This window comes from Rana temporaria, chromosome 2, assembly GCF_905171775.1.
Source record: "Rana temporaria chromosome 2, aRanTem1.1, whole genome shotgun sequence".
In the NCBI taxonomy this organism is placed as follows: Eukaryota; Metazoa; Chordata; class Amphibia; order Anura; family Ranidae; genus Rana; species Rana temporaria.
Window position 1 is genome coordinate 369031790 of NC_053490.1, and position 15592 is coordinate 369047381.

Sequence of the window (15592 nt, forward strand, 5' to 3'; positions counted from 1 at the left end):
TTGGATGAGAGAGGTGTTCATCTACTGCGCGATGGCGTATTTTGTGGATTTGGTTCCATTAAATTTAAGTCTATGAGTGTTTGTTGAAGTTCATCAAAAGCTCTGCAAGTATATCTTTTCCCTTTGTAAGCAAAACGTAGGGAAAATGGGAACCCCCATTGGTAGGTGATGTCATGGCGTTGTGATTCTAGAAGAAGGAGTTTTAATGCTCTTATTTTAGCAATTGTTATTTGGGACAAATTAGCAAACAATTGGTAGTCATTTCCTTGGAAATTCAGCTGCTTTTTGTCCCTGGCTGATGACAGAAGCTGCTTATTTGTACGATAGTAGTGTAATTTCACTATGATATTGCGTGGAGGACCATCAGGTTTTTTTTGCAGCAAGGGCTCGATGGATTCTGTCGAATTCCAATCTTTCAATGGAAATGGCTGGTTGCAATTAGTGAAACAGAGCAGTTATGGTGGATTGCAGGTCAATGATTGTTTCAGGAATACCTCTAAGGCCCCATACTCACGACCAAACATGTCTGCTGAAACTGGTCCGCGGACCAGTTTCAGCGGACATGTTCGGTCGTGTGTAGGCAGTAACGGACAGGATTCCAGCAAACATTCGTCGGCCAGACCGTTTTCCAACAAACAACTGTTTCCTGGTCTTGCTTTAAAACAGTCTGCTGGAATCGTGTCCGTCAGACATGTTCGGTCGTCTGTACACAAAAGCAGCGTACAAAAACCCCGCGCATGCTCAGTCCAAATGAGGAGACGGGAGCGCTCGTTCAGGTAAAACTCGCGTTTGTTTGGGATATGGCACATTCGTCATTAGAAACCTTTTATTCTAGCAAGAGAACAATGTCTTAAAAAGGCGCACTAAACCACAGTTTCTTGCCTCGTTTTATTAATTCTTCTCTTGCTAGAATAACCCCGTTCTCTTGCTGATGCAATTTCAATAGATTTGTCCCATACTGAAATGTCTCTTGCAGGTGGGGTCGATGTGGCAGCAGGAGGATGGTGTTCCGCAAGCCGGGCCGGGTCACATAGCCCAGTGTCTGGGGTCAGCAGGCCCTTCTGCATCCACCAAAGGACCTGGTTCATCAGGGCCTTTGCCAGTCTTCTCTGGTCCTCCTCCCCTTCATTCAAATCGTGGGCCAATGAGGCACTGAAGGCCTCTGTGGGGTTGAGGGGGGCCCTCATGATGGCGCTTGCCTCCTGTATCATGCGGAGGCTTGCCTCCTCCACAGGCCTCAACTGCCTCCTTCGGCCTGATGGCCTCACCTGGGGGGGAGAAGACTGGCTGGTGGTGGTTCTCCTGGCCGGGGGGACCTGCTGCAGGCCACTGGGCCCAGCCTCCTCCTGGCTGCCACTGACCCCGGCCTCCTCCTGGCTGCCACTGACCCCGGCCTCCTCCTGGCTGCCACTGACCCCGGCCTCCTCCTGGCTGACAGACACGTGAGGATCTGCCACCTCCTGGCTGATCTCTTCTTCCTGTGTGGAAAAAAAAGGACATTTTTTACAATTTCGCTAAATAAAACCACACTCATTTTCATGTTTTTCGTTTAGTATTTTCTGTTCATTATTACTTGAATACACTCTACTTCTGACCCCTGCAGTTGTCATCCCTGACACCTATTTGTCTGTACACCTTTTTTTGTGCTTTTTCCCAGCTTGGCTTTTCTTTTACAATATCAACTCATTAATCCACCAATAATTATTTACGCCAGAAATATAGAGGAAACTACTATACCTCCTCATCGAAGGGTGGCAGATCTGCATCTCTGTCAGCCAGGCCCTCTTCCTCCGACTCTGCAGGGCTGTGGTCATCTGGGGAATGTCCGCTGGAAGGTAGCATGGAGGAAAGGTTGGAAGAAAGACTCGACATCGTTTTCCTGCCTTCCATTTCGTCCCGCAAAAAAGCCATCTGTTTGTAATACCACAGTTTGGGTTCCTTTGCTTGTGTTGCTGCTGCTCCCGATTTTTTGCTTTTATTAGCTTTATATGCTCTTCTGTATGTGCTTCTCAGGTTGGCAAGTTTATCCTTCACCATGTTGGCAGTGCATCCTGGCACCCATGTTTGCATATAGTTTGCTAGCTCTTCTAGTGCTGCCGCTCGTACATCTTTATTACAATATAACGCGTGTTTGGAATTCCACAGGATGGGCGTGTCCTGATATTTTTGGAGTAAGGCCTCTATAGCTTCCTTGGTTTGTAGTTGGTCCATTTCCCGTTATGAAATATGATATTTCTTTTTGAGTCTAGATTCGCAAAACATAAACCAAAGAAAAATAAATATTCAAAAGGATCAGCGTTGACCTTGATATAATATGTGTCTTCAAATTTATTACCTATATCTAATTACAAACACAGTCTCTCTTGTTTAAACAATGATTGGCAGCTCGGCCGCATTGGTTGTACCAAACATTGATTTGCTAGATGCAGAGCCATTGTTAACATTGCAGTAACTATTTTTAATATAGAAAAATAAACAATGATTACAAATGACAGTATTCATCTACGCACTCTTTCATGTGTAAATCTCATGCCCCTGACAATGGATGACATAAAAGACACTTCCTAATGACCTCTGTACAACCAACACTTGAACAATACTTTGCCTGATCTGAATACACCATTCAAAAACTTGTCAATGAGGTACAGCATTGTTCACATCTCTATTTTGTGAGGTGTCCAAAAGCATTTGGATACCAAAATAACATTGTGGTACCCCATAGACAGAAGAGCTTAAAAAGGGTGCACCCAACAGCCCAAACCCCCATCCCATGTGTCTACATTTTCTAGGCCTCTGCTGATCCCATTTTTAATTTCCTTACCTTCCTGTCTCTCGCTCCTCGTTTCTCACGCTCGCCTAATTACCGCGTAAGATGCGTAATCACGGCGTGCACCTTTTAAACACTCCGCGTATTTATTAAACCCCGCCCTCGTCACCTTTGCTAGGCCCCTAATCAATGTGTTTAGGAAATATGGCGTTAACTGTGTATGTTCTGGATGCGCTCGAAGATTCTCCGCGTAACCTACGTAAACACGTTGTTTGCATTCTCTACACTCCGCGTATGTATTAAACGCCGCCCTCTTCTCCGCCCATGGCGTAACAATTCATCTTTTCCCCGCCCATAATCTCTGTGGGAAAGGAAAGATGGCGATGTCACACGAGCGGGCACGATGCTCTCATGCCACAAGTGAAGGGACAGAGGCAGGGACGTCCCGATCAAGGCAAAGAAGATACAAAGCCACTAATATGCGGTTCCAGGAAATGGTGGAGTTAGTTTCCATCATGCGGAGGAAGGACTATGATGGTGAATTAGGGCCATACAAGACCCCTAACCGCCGAAAGGCACATATTATGGACAAGGTGGCGAGGAGAATGCAGAGGATGTTTGGGATCACCAGGTCCAAGGAACAGCTGAGGAAACGCTGGTCAGACTTAAAATTGAGGGAGCCACATCAGATGAAGAAGATCCTTAAAATTCTGCGTAAAAGTAAGTAAATATATTTTGGGGTTGGGGGGGGGGGGGGGTTGATAGTCTGCAAGAATGTGTTGCCATGTATATTTCACCATCTGCCTCCTTGGCCTGCTTGTAATTTAAAAGACATGTTGTCATTTATTTTTTATGACATAAATAACTACATATTTACAAATAGTGTTCTTAGTAAACCACGTAACATCACATAGTTTCTCAGAAAGGCTCGGTTATTCCAGGAACAACACACCTGGACATGGCTCACTGGCCAAAAACTTTGTTTGTAAACATTGTGTAAAAGCTAGTTCTACAAAATAGAATTAGGAGAATGGGAAAGGCAAACAGGATTCATTCTAAAAACAGTGGTAATAAAGCAGATGTTTTCACATCTGCAATGCAGAGCACCTGTGTCTCCACAAATCAAAAATGGGTTTTGGTAGGGTCTCCCAGAAATACAGTTTAGGGGGGACATCCATGTGTGTCACTTTGCTAAAAAGGGGCAGGATCAGAGCTTGCCATAGAAGTAATTCCAAAATGTAGGTTTGGTGAAAGATAAAAGTAACTAAATGAAAGCCTCTTCTAAGCAATGTGTGCGATTTATGCTCTCCAATATCTGTGTGCTGATGAGTATACATTTTTTTTGTTGTTATTTAAGGGGAAAGAAGTCGCCAGCATTTGGAGGAGGCAGAGAGGGCCAGACAAGGCCAAAATCTTCCATCTCAACATGTGAAAGGAGAAAAGGATGTGGAAGGAGAAAAGGATGTGGAAGGAGAAGAGGATGTGGAAGGAGAAGAGGATGTGGAAGGAGAAGAGGATGTGGAAGGAGAAGAGGATGTGGAAGGAGAAGAGGATGTGGAAGGAGAGGAGGAAGGAAGAAAGGAGGAAGGAAGAGAGGAGGAAGAAGTAATTTTGGACTTAGAATTTATAGCAGATGAAGGGCAAGTGGCGGAAGAACAATTTGGCGAATTGAAAGAAGGTGGATTGATGGATGAAGGAGGAGTCGAAGATGATGGGGAAGTGGTGGAAGAAGGAGGAGTGATAGAAGATGATGGGGAGGTGGTGGAAGAAGGAGGAGTGATAGAAGATGTCGAAGAGGTGGAAAGGAGAAGCCCATCAGGTCAGTGTCACCCTAGCTTGATAAAAAAAAACATATGTAGATAGGCCTCATCAAAAAATAATTTTTGAAATTACAATTTTTTTTTTTTTAGGGGAGGAGGATGGTGTGTCAATATTTTCACGTGCAAGTGCTGCTATAATTATTCAGCAGGTAATGGAGTGCAGCACTGAAATGCACAATATGCGTGAAAGGATGGTTGTCATGGAACAGAATGTAACAAATGTCCTTTTGGAATGCAGCACGGAAATGGACAATATGCGGCTAAGAATGATGGTCATCGAATCTAATTTTAAAAATATTATTGACATGATGGGCCGTGTCAAAGACTGAAACACCCCCCGCCCATCCCCCGCCCCCACAAACATTTTTACTGTTTTAATAATGAATACGCCAAAATTTGAAGATACACACACAGTGTGCCAACATGTGCTATCTGCCATCACAGAATATCTAGTGTCTGTGCTTTGTGGGTCCAACCCCCTCCTCCATCCTCAAGTAGTTGAGAGGAAGGGTTTGCTCCCACAAAACACAGACATTAATCACCCATGATGTCAGATAGCACATGTGGCCATTTGTCTGTTGAACCAATGACATTTGGCGAGTTTGCACTGAATGTGTGTATCTTCAAATTTTGGCGTGTTCCAGTGTGAAAGCACACCATGACTGACTGCTGTTGTGAATTTTTATATTTTTATAATATATTTTTTTTTAGTTTTTGTCCATGTTGTACATTTTTGGATACTATAAAGTTTAGACCATAAAGAATAAACAACCAAAAAAATAAAAATGATATATATATAGAATTATAAATCTCTCTAATCACTGAATTTAGTGAAGTCGAGATTTGACTCCTAAATCTCCACAACAAATATTCGTATTTAAAAACACACAAAAAAATTGAAAAAAAAAAAATATATAATAAAAAACATATAGGTTTTTGGGCATAAAAAATATGCCGAGAAGAAAAAATACAAAGGCGGTAAACACCCCACCAAAAATATTCTATATATATATATATATATATATATATATATGTAAACAATAAATCTAACTATATTTGATAAACAAAACTGTGAACTTGTTAAAAAATGTATAATCTTCATAATATTTTTTGTTGAATTACCTGAATAAAAAAAAAAAAAAAATCCTAAAAATATTGTAGACTCCTAAGTACAAAAGCAGGGAGTAATGAAAAAAAAATAAAAACATTTTTGTGGTCATGAACAAGCAAAAATTAAAAAACTTGACCTCAAAATTTTCTAATGGAGTTGCTTCTTATTTCTAGACTCAATACCCTGTTTGTAGATGAGTGAATACTGTGCAAAATGTGGTTATTTACTAAAAGTGGAGAAATCAATTATGCAGTAAAATTGAAGAAGTTAGTTAGAGAACCAGGAAGACAGATAAAAAGAGAAAAAGCATTAATGACAAACAACTGTATAAAGTCCAATGGTCTAATTATTTATTATTTGTGAGAATATTCCTTTCTTTGGGGGCCGAATTAGAAAGAAATATGATCTGGCATAGCAATGGCCCCCCGACCCATGAAGTACTCAACATATTTGTCGCGTACCTCACGAGCTGATTGGGGGGCCAAGCCAGCGCGACCAGTGTCCAGCCCGGGAAGGGGATCTGAGGGTAGTCTTGCCTCAGAACCGATGTCGGGTAGGTACGTCTGGGAGTGCCTGCGTAAAAAGTTGTGCAAAATGCAGCAGGCAAATACAACGGTGTCCAATTTATATTCCGCCAGATGTATCGATGTCCTGAACAGGCGGAACCGGTTGGTGAGTATCCCAAAGGCATTCTCGACTACCCTCCGAGCCCTGGCCAACCGAAAATTAAACACACTCCTCTCTGAGGTGAGGGTCCTCTGGGGAAAAGGCCACATGAGGTGAGGACCAAGCCCGAAAGCCTCGTCCGCTAGGAACACAAACGGAAGTCCTTCCACATTATCTTCATCTGGTGGCAATGCCAGACCACCAGCTTGGAGACGATCATAGAAATCAGTCCGTGCGAACACTCCCCCATCAGACATCCGGCCATTCTTCCCCACGTCCACATATAGAAACTCATACTGTGCCGACACCACCGCCATCAACACAATACTATGATAACCCTTGTAATTATAATAGTAGGACCCCGAGTGGGGTGGGGGCACAATGCGGACGTGTTTCCCATCTATTGCTCCACCGCAGTTTGGAAAATCCCACCGCTGGGCAAATTGGGAAGCCACAGACTGCCATTCCTGTGGTGTGGAGGGTAGCTGTGGGGACAAACAAAAAAAGAGATTTAGTACTTTGGCACAAAAACATCCTACAAGCATCCTTGTGAAAATTCACAGTATTAAAATTGCATTTGAAAAATGTGCATGGAGAATTTGGGGAATGAAATATATAGGGCCACTTAATTAAGAGACTCCACAGCCCTCTGATGGGGACTAAAAAAGTTTGAAGGGGGGGGGGGGGACACAAAAACCAAAAAGTCGTGTTTGAAAAAATGGCAAGGTGGGTTTGTCCCTAGGATAGCATGCTGGACAGGTTAATATTGGGTAAGGGACAAATATGCAGGTAGGTCAAGAATAAAACATGTAAAGCTTATATCAACATGCATAGGGAGAAAAGGGAACGTTAGTTAAACACACAGCATATCTGGGAAATAAAATAAAAAGTTAGTTGCCCACATTATTAAAGACACATTGTGAGGTTAAAATGAGGAAACTTACCTTAATATACTCCTCATGCAGAACTTTGATGATGGCAGCACACGTGTCCGGTATGATGACCCCAAGCGCCTGCGGAGAGATGCCTGTCGAGAACTTGAGGTCCTGCAGGCTCCTCCCAGTCGCCAGGTACCGCAACGTGGCAATAAGCCTCTGCTCGGCCGTGATGGCTTGGCGCATCACAGTGTCCTGCCTCGTGATATAGGGGGACAGAAGATCCAGCAGACTGTTGAATACGGGGTCCGTCATGCGGAGAAAATTCCTAAAGTCATTAGGATTATTCTCCTGGAGTTCCCTAAGCAGAGGCATATGTGAGAACTGGTCACGCTGGCGCAACCAATTCTTGGTCCAGAAACGCCTCCGCCCCCTGTTTCTGGCCAAAGTACTGGAAAAATGAACATATCCAGCAGCCATCCCATAAACAGCACCAACTCGCGAAAATTGACGCTGCTGCTCCATCATGGCTTCAAACCGGCCGGCTGGTCAGTCAAGAACACACTCAAACAGAAAGCACTCGCAAATCCAGCACTACCTGCGACAAACGCGTGACAAACAGATACGAGCGCACAGGATGCAACTGCTAAAGCAGAAACAACCTGCTAGCCTATAGCCGAATGACAACTACGTTACCGCAAGCACACGCACTGAACCCGTGAATACACGCTGTCAAAGCCTGGAGACCGAGAAGCGCGAATCAGCTCTTACCAAACCTTCACTAACACGAGCAAACCCGTAACTAGCAAAAGAGGAACAGAGGGCGGCGCCATTAAGTTTGGTCTTCCCCTTTATAGTGACGTCGTACGTAGTTTACGTGCACGCGTTCCGGTACGACGGTAATTTGGTCCGCTGGTGTGTACAAGCCAGCGGAACCAAACAAAAATCAGCCTTGTACGCCGGAAACTGTCCGGCAGACAGTTTTCAGCGCACAGATCCGGTCGTGAGTACAAGGCCAAATACGTAAGTTGGACCTCCTGTCTCTGTTCTCATGGTCCTCAATTTTAGTATGGAGCAATAGGTTTTTCCTCTTTGAGGTTTTCTATTTCCATAGTTTGTTTCAGAGGAATATTTTCTAAATCATCTGCTTTAACCTCTAAAGCTGCAGTGCGTTTTCCAAGATCTCTTATCTCTCTTGTGAGGTTTGAAGTGATTTGATCAGATGTTTGTTTTAGTGCTTTATGGAGCATATGTTCAAATTGTTTTAAAATGTCTGGGGCTACTTGAGGAGAGTCTTGTGAGATGAATAAATCACTGTCAGAATCAGCTGGGGACACAGGTTGTGTCAGGCTTTGCCTGTGGGAGCGCATAAAGGCTGTGAATGAAGAGGGGGGCGGTGCCATTTTAGTCAAAGCTTTCCCCTTTGAAGCCTTCATGAGGAAATTCTTTATCTTGGCACGGCCGCCTCCCTGTGCCATAATTTTGCCCACAAATTGGTCAGCTAGATCCCGGGTACTAGTTCCACCCCGAGGATATGTCAAAATTCTTGCGGGTTTCGGTTAAATACCGTCTCTCCTTCTGAATGATACGGAGCTCTAGCAGTGCATTACCGCACCGCTAGACTCCGTGCATGCGCCACACCCTCTATTTTCAACCACCCAGCTTGAAAATAGAGCCTCTCATATGCTGAAGAATTATGTCCTTTACAAAATATTGTGGCATTATGACCCCTTTCACACTGGGTCGCTTTGCAGGCGCTATACGCTAAAAATAGCGCTTTCAAAGTGACCTGAAACAGCCACTGCTGTCTCTCCAGTGTGAAAGCCAGAGGGCTTTCACACTGGCGCGTGCACTAGCAGGACGGTAAAAAAAAGTCCTGCTATTAGCACCTTTGGAGCGGTGAAGGAGCAGTGTGTATACCGCTCCGCCACTGCTGCTGCCCATTGAAATTAATGGGGCACCGCGGCTATACCGCCGGCAAAGTGTCACTGCAGAGGCGCTTTGTGGTGGTTTTTAACCCTTTCTCGGCTGCTAGCTGGGGGTAAAAGCTCTGCGAAATTGACAGTAAAGCGTCCCTAAAAGTAGCTGCATTTTACTGCCGCCCCCCACACCAATGTGAAAAGGGCCATAGAGAAGAAATTGTAATTTCTACTTTATGTATATATGTATTGTAAGATTGGGGTGATCAGACTCCAGGTGCGTTTTTAGTGAGTACGCCAGTCCAGAACTGAGTTTTTAAGGGTCTAGTAGCCCACTTTTAGTTAAAAGCACAAAAAGTTCACAAATACATCAGTAGCCCTCGCAGGGGGTTCCACCATTACTGTATCTTGCATATTCAACACTTTAGCCTCCTGGCTTTTATTCTTGCCATCTGGCTGTTTCAGGCCTGTAGCCTAGGCCTAAGTTCTGTTCCTCAGAGCAAACAGAGTTTCCTAGAGATAAGCTCGCTCCTCGCTTACTCCTGGCCAGCGCCTTGCTGCTTAATCACCAAAGACATCTGCCTCCTGCACAGGGCTGTGGAGTCGGAGTCGAGGAGTCGGAGTCGGGGGAAATTTTGGTTACCTGGAGTCGGAGTCGGCAAACAATGCACCGACTCCGACTCCGATTCCTACTAAATTTAGATTGGAATAAAAAAAAAAAAAGCAAGTTTAAATGTCCCAATTCACAAAAAGTTATAATTAATGACTTCTCTACTGTAAGAATAAAGACCAATGCATGCAGTGCCTCACGTAACCGCAAAACGAACAGGTTAAGTGACCGTGAAGAAGCATGCTTTTCATTTGCTTCACTATATGGCACGCAACGCACAATTAGGAGCTGCAATACTTATACTTTCCATAGTGTTGTGTTCTGCTTTTACAGGGAACGCAGCGTCCATGTGTAACCTAGCCTCCCACTGATAAGGGATTAAATAAATATGTTTTTTGCAGGACTAGAGAGTGAGACACTTGTATAAGTGAAGGGAATGGAGGGCCAATAGTTCAAGACTGAAGCTGTAAACCATTGGAAAAACTGCTGTCATTTAGCTAAGGCTATAAAAACTTGTAAACTCCGATCGTTAGCTTAAACTTTAAACATGACTATGGGATTCTCCTAGGAAAATCATGTTTTAGAATAAATGCCCCTTCCTGGATCCTCCCACTGCCCTATGTTTTGTTTTTGTTCTAAAACAACCAAATAATGTGGTTTGTATTTTTGAACTGGTAAAGATCCTGTTCCTGATGTTTATGCCTGCTGCTACTATCCAGCCACTTGATTGATTAAAGCGGGAGTTCACCCATAAAACAATTTTTCCCCTTAGATGGATGCTCGTTTTGTCTAGGGGAATCGGCTAGTTGTTTTAAAATATGAGCTGTACTTACCGTTTTCGAGATGCATCTTCTCCGTCACTTCCGGGTATGGGTCTTCGGGAGCGGGCGTTCCTTCTTGATTGACAGTCTTCCGAGAGGCTTCCGACGGTCACATCCATCACGTCACTAGTAGCCGAAAGAAGCCGAACGTCGGTGCGGCTCTATACTGCGCCTGCGCACCGACGTTCGGCTTCTTTCGGAAAATCGTGACGCTATGGATGCGACCGTCGGAAGCCTCTCAGAAGACTGTCAATCAAAATAGGAACGCCCAGTCCCGCAGCCCATACCCGGAAGCGGCGGAGAAGATGCATCTCGTAAACGGTAAGTACAGCTCATATTTTAAAACAACTAGCCGATTCCCCTAGACAAAACGAGCATCCATCTAAGGGTAAAAAGTGTTATGTACGGGTGAACCCCCGCTTTAATAAAAAAATAATAATAAAACTTTGTTTTCATTGTGTTTGTCTTTTGCTTAAACTGTGCAATACAGTAGACTGTTGGATTCCCAGCCAGTAGTCCTGTGGTAGGTTGCGTTTCTTTCCCTCAAGGAATGTATAAAATACATTCGCATATTAATACAGAGGAGTCGGAGACAGAGTCGGAAGTACATAAAACTGAGGAGTCGGAGTCGGAACATTTATCTACCGACTCCACAGCCCTGCGGGGTGAGGCTCTGAGCCATAGTCAGGTCAAAAGTAAATAGCTGAACACACAGCTGTGCAATTAGTGCGTTTTTCTCTCCAAAATATGGCGTAAACCAGCAAACTTTAAGATCGCACAGAGTCCCACCACCACAGTATATATATTAATGTTTTTGTGATAACATAAATTCATGATCAATAACTTCCAACATTTGTTATGGTCATTTGTTGCCCACTGACTTCATATATAACTAGCAGAGAAAAAAAGCAGTTGAACTATTGGCACAAGCAACATTGTTCACAAAACTTAAAGGGGTTGTAAAGGTACAATTTTTTTTCCTAAATACCTTTCTTTACCTTAGTGCAGTCTTCCTTCACTTACCTTATCCTTCGATTTTGCTTTTAAATGTCCTTATTTCTTCTGAGAAATCCTCACTTCCTGTTCTTCTGTCGGTAACTCCACACAGTAATGCAAGGCTTTCTCCCTGGTGTGGAGTGTCATGCTCGCCCCCTCCCTTGGACTACAGGAGAGTCAGGACGCTCTCTACGTTGCAGATAGAGAAAGGAGCTGTGTGTTAGTGGGCGTACTGACTCTCATGTAGTCCAAGGGAGGGGGCGAGCACGACACTCCACACCAGGGAGAAAGCCTTGCATTACTGTGTGGAGTTACAGACAGAAGACCAGGAAGTGAGGATTTCTCAGAAGAAATAAGGACATTTAAAAGCAAAATTGAAGGATGAGGTAAGTGAAGATAAAATAAGCTATTTAGGGAAACAAAATTGTACCTTTACAATCTCTTTAAGTAAGCAGCTGATTTGTTGATATGGGCAACTAATATTATCATATTAGATACAGCACCTGGTGTATTGCGATAAACAGTATTAGTGCTATGCTCCAATAATAAATATAATCTTTGGTCTAAGATAAAGATTTCTTTACTTTTTGGAAATTCTCAAAAAAACAAATCATACCACACAAGTTCCACATATCAATAGAGCCTTTAAAACGGAGCTCCACCTAAAAGGGGAAGCTCTGCTTGTCTGCCTCCCCCTGCCACATTTGGCACCTTTCCGGTAGGGGAGGGGGGACAGGTACCTGGTTTTGACAGGTACCCGCTGCCACTTCTGGGTGAGTTCACTGCCGGAAGCTCTGCCCCCCTTTCCCCGTCACTGGGCTATTCACAAAGCGCAGCAGGGAACCAGCTGTGAAGCCACAAGTGGGTATATGTAAGGCTTTATTATCACTTTAAAGAGTAAAGTGTTTTGATACGCTTGATCGTTCATCTTTGGAAATGTTAGTGGGCTTTTTCAATTCTTGAAATGCAAATTTTTATGTCAAAAATTAAACCAACATGTAAGATTTTTGTTAAAATGCAACCCTGGATCATGTAATCAATCAACAAAAAATCTAATGTTTATGTTGTTATCAACCAATAATATTTTGATAATTGGGTGACATCTATTGATACAATGATGGCGTTATCGCATGCGCAGATCTTTAGAAACCTGACCATTTTTTTTTTTTTAAGATTTTCGAACCATGTATGGCCAGCTTAACTCCCTCTGAGTGATTAATGTACATTGCAAGGGTTTTAACAAACTTTTAACAAATTTTGTTGCAGATTCCTACCTGATTCTGCTCTAAAGAAAAAACTGGTCTGTTTGATTACATCAATGTGCACAGTAAATCTGAATGGGAGTGTCTTTTTCATTATTCATCAGCTAATGCACTTCCAATGTTTTAATTAGAAAATTCGCAGGGTCTGCATCTCTTTAGATGCAACTATTTGGGAGCATCTCACCAAAAATGAAATTTATTTTGGAGAGGATGTCTAAAAGTTTTACTTGTATCTTAGTGCACACTTCTGGGAAATCAGCGAGCCAATCTCACAAGCAAATTGCTAGACATGCGCAATTCGTTTTGTTATGTATTAGTTCATTCAGAAACTCCCGATTGAACGAAAGACTCTTTGACAAATGCGTTCGAAAATTAATTGTCAGAAAGAAAGAAAATCCGAAAGAATGAAAAACGATTCAACCAACGAGTTTAAAGTGGAGTTCCACCCATAAATATAACATTACATCAGTAGTTTTAAAAAAATGTCATTAGTCCTTTACAAATTTATTTATTTTTTTTAGATGCCTTCAAAGTGTTGTTGCTAGGCAGAATAGTTAATCTTCCCACTTCCTGCACCTAGGTGCTTAATGCTTCCTAACCTACACCGCACAGACTCCTGGGAATGTAGTGCGTTTAACTTACCAGGAGTCTGTGCACTACCCAGTCTCAAAGAATCATGTGACTTGGACAGCACAGGTGCTGAAACCTGATCTGACACTGCTTGTGCAGCACTGAGCATGTGCGAGGTCTGCAAGGCTGAAATCCAGGAAGTCATACAGTCTGGCTTCATGATGCCCACACTTCAAGATGGCCCCAGTCAATTTATATTATATAAAGTGTCTAAATGCTGTAACAACCTAACAAAACGGACCTTAGTTTACAGACTAACTTTACTAGAATACATTAAGCTTGTGTATTACAGGGGTATTTATATATAAAAAGTGAAATTGTGGCCGGAACTCCGCTTTAACTAAGCGATTACATTCGGATAATTTTGTTTTTTCATATTTTTGTTTTTTCTGACTATTCATTATCACTGAATATAAAGAAATAATGAATGCATTTTGGTTCTTTAAATAAATGTGCTAGTTGCTGTCTGAGGCCTACTAAATTAATATCAGTGCCGCACGCTGACTCTGGAATAAAATGAAAAAATCCGAACTAACGATGGTTAGAAATACAACCAATGTCCGTCTGAATTCGAAGTAACGAATGCCGCATCTAAATTGATGGATCGAAACGAATACGAATGCATCCAAAGTAACAGATGCCGATCATAAACAAAGAGAAAACACTTTTTCAGCAGTAAACATGTCTACAAATCGCATTTCTGGGGAAGTTCTGTACACTGTGTACAGAAGGCTTCCAGGTTGCCATATTGCATTGAATTATACAGAAAATTACAGCTCTGCAGATTAAGGAAATTAAGGTATTATTATTAAGGAAAGGACATTTTTAACAACATTAACCACTTAAGGACCGCCTCCTGCACATTTACGTCGGCAGAATGGCACGGCTGGGCTCAGGCACGTACCTGTACGTCCCCTTTAAGTGCCCAGCCATGGGTCGCGGGAGCACGACCCGGTCTGAAGCTCCGTGGCCGTGGGACCTGCAGACCCGATCGCCACCAGTGTCCCGCGATCGGTCACAGGAGCTGAAGAACGGGGGGAGAGGTGTGTGTAAACACACCTTCCCCGTTCTTCACAGTGGCGCTGTCACTGATCGTCTGTTCCCTGATATAGGGAAAGGCGATCAGTGATGTCACACGTCCAGCCCCGCCCCCTACAGTTAGAAACACATATGAGGTCACACATAACCCCTACAGCGCCCCCTAGTGGTTAACTCCTAAACTGCAATTGTCATTTTCACAGTAAACAATGCATTTTTATAGCATTTTTTGCTGTGAAAATGACAATGGTCCCAAAAATGTGTCAAAATTGTCCGATGTGTCCGCCATAATGCCGCAATCACGGAAAAAATCGATGATCGCCGCCATTAGTAGTAAAAAAATATATATTAATAAAAATGCCATAAAAGTATCCCCTATTTTGTAAACGCTATACATTTTGCGCAAACCAATCGTTAAACGCTTATTGCGTTTTATTTACCAAAAATATGTAGAAAAATACGTATCGGACTAAACTGAGAAATTTTTTTTATATATATTTTTTGGGGCTATTTATTATAGCAAAAAGTTAAAAATATCGATTTTTTTTCAAATTTGTAGCTCTATTTTTGTTTATAGCGCAAAAAATAAAAACCGCAGAGGTGATCAAACACTACCAAAATAAAGCTCTATTTGTGGGGAAAAAAAGACACCAATTTTGTTTGGGAGCCACATCGCACGACCGCGCAATTGTCAGTTAAAGCGACGCAGTGCCGAATCGCAAAAACTGGCCAGGTCCTTTACCTGCATAATGGTCCGGGTCTTAAAGCGGGAAAAAATGGGAGAGCAACTGCGCTAATATACTGGGTGGTAGAAAAATGAATACTACTATAGTGATATATTTATCACATCTGATTATCACTTAAAGCGGGAGTTCACCGATAAATGATGTTTTTTGCTCTTTTACCCGTAGATTGATGCTCATTTAGTCTAGGGGAATCGGCTAGTTGTTTTAAAATCCGAGCATTACTTACCGTTGTAGAGGGCGATCTTCTCCGCCACTTCCGGGTATGGGTCTTCGGGACTGGGCATTCCTTCTTGATTGACAGTCTTCCGACAGGCTTCCGACGGTCGCATCC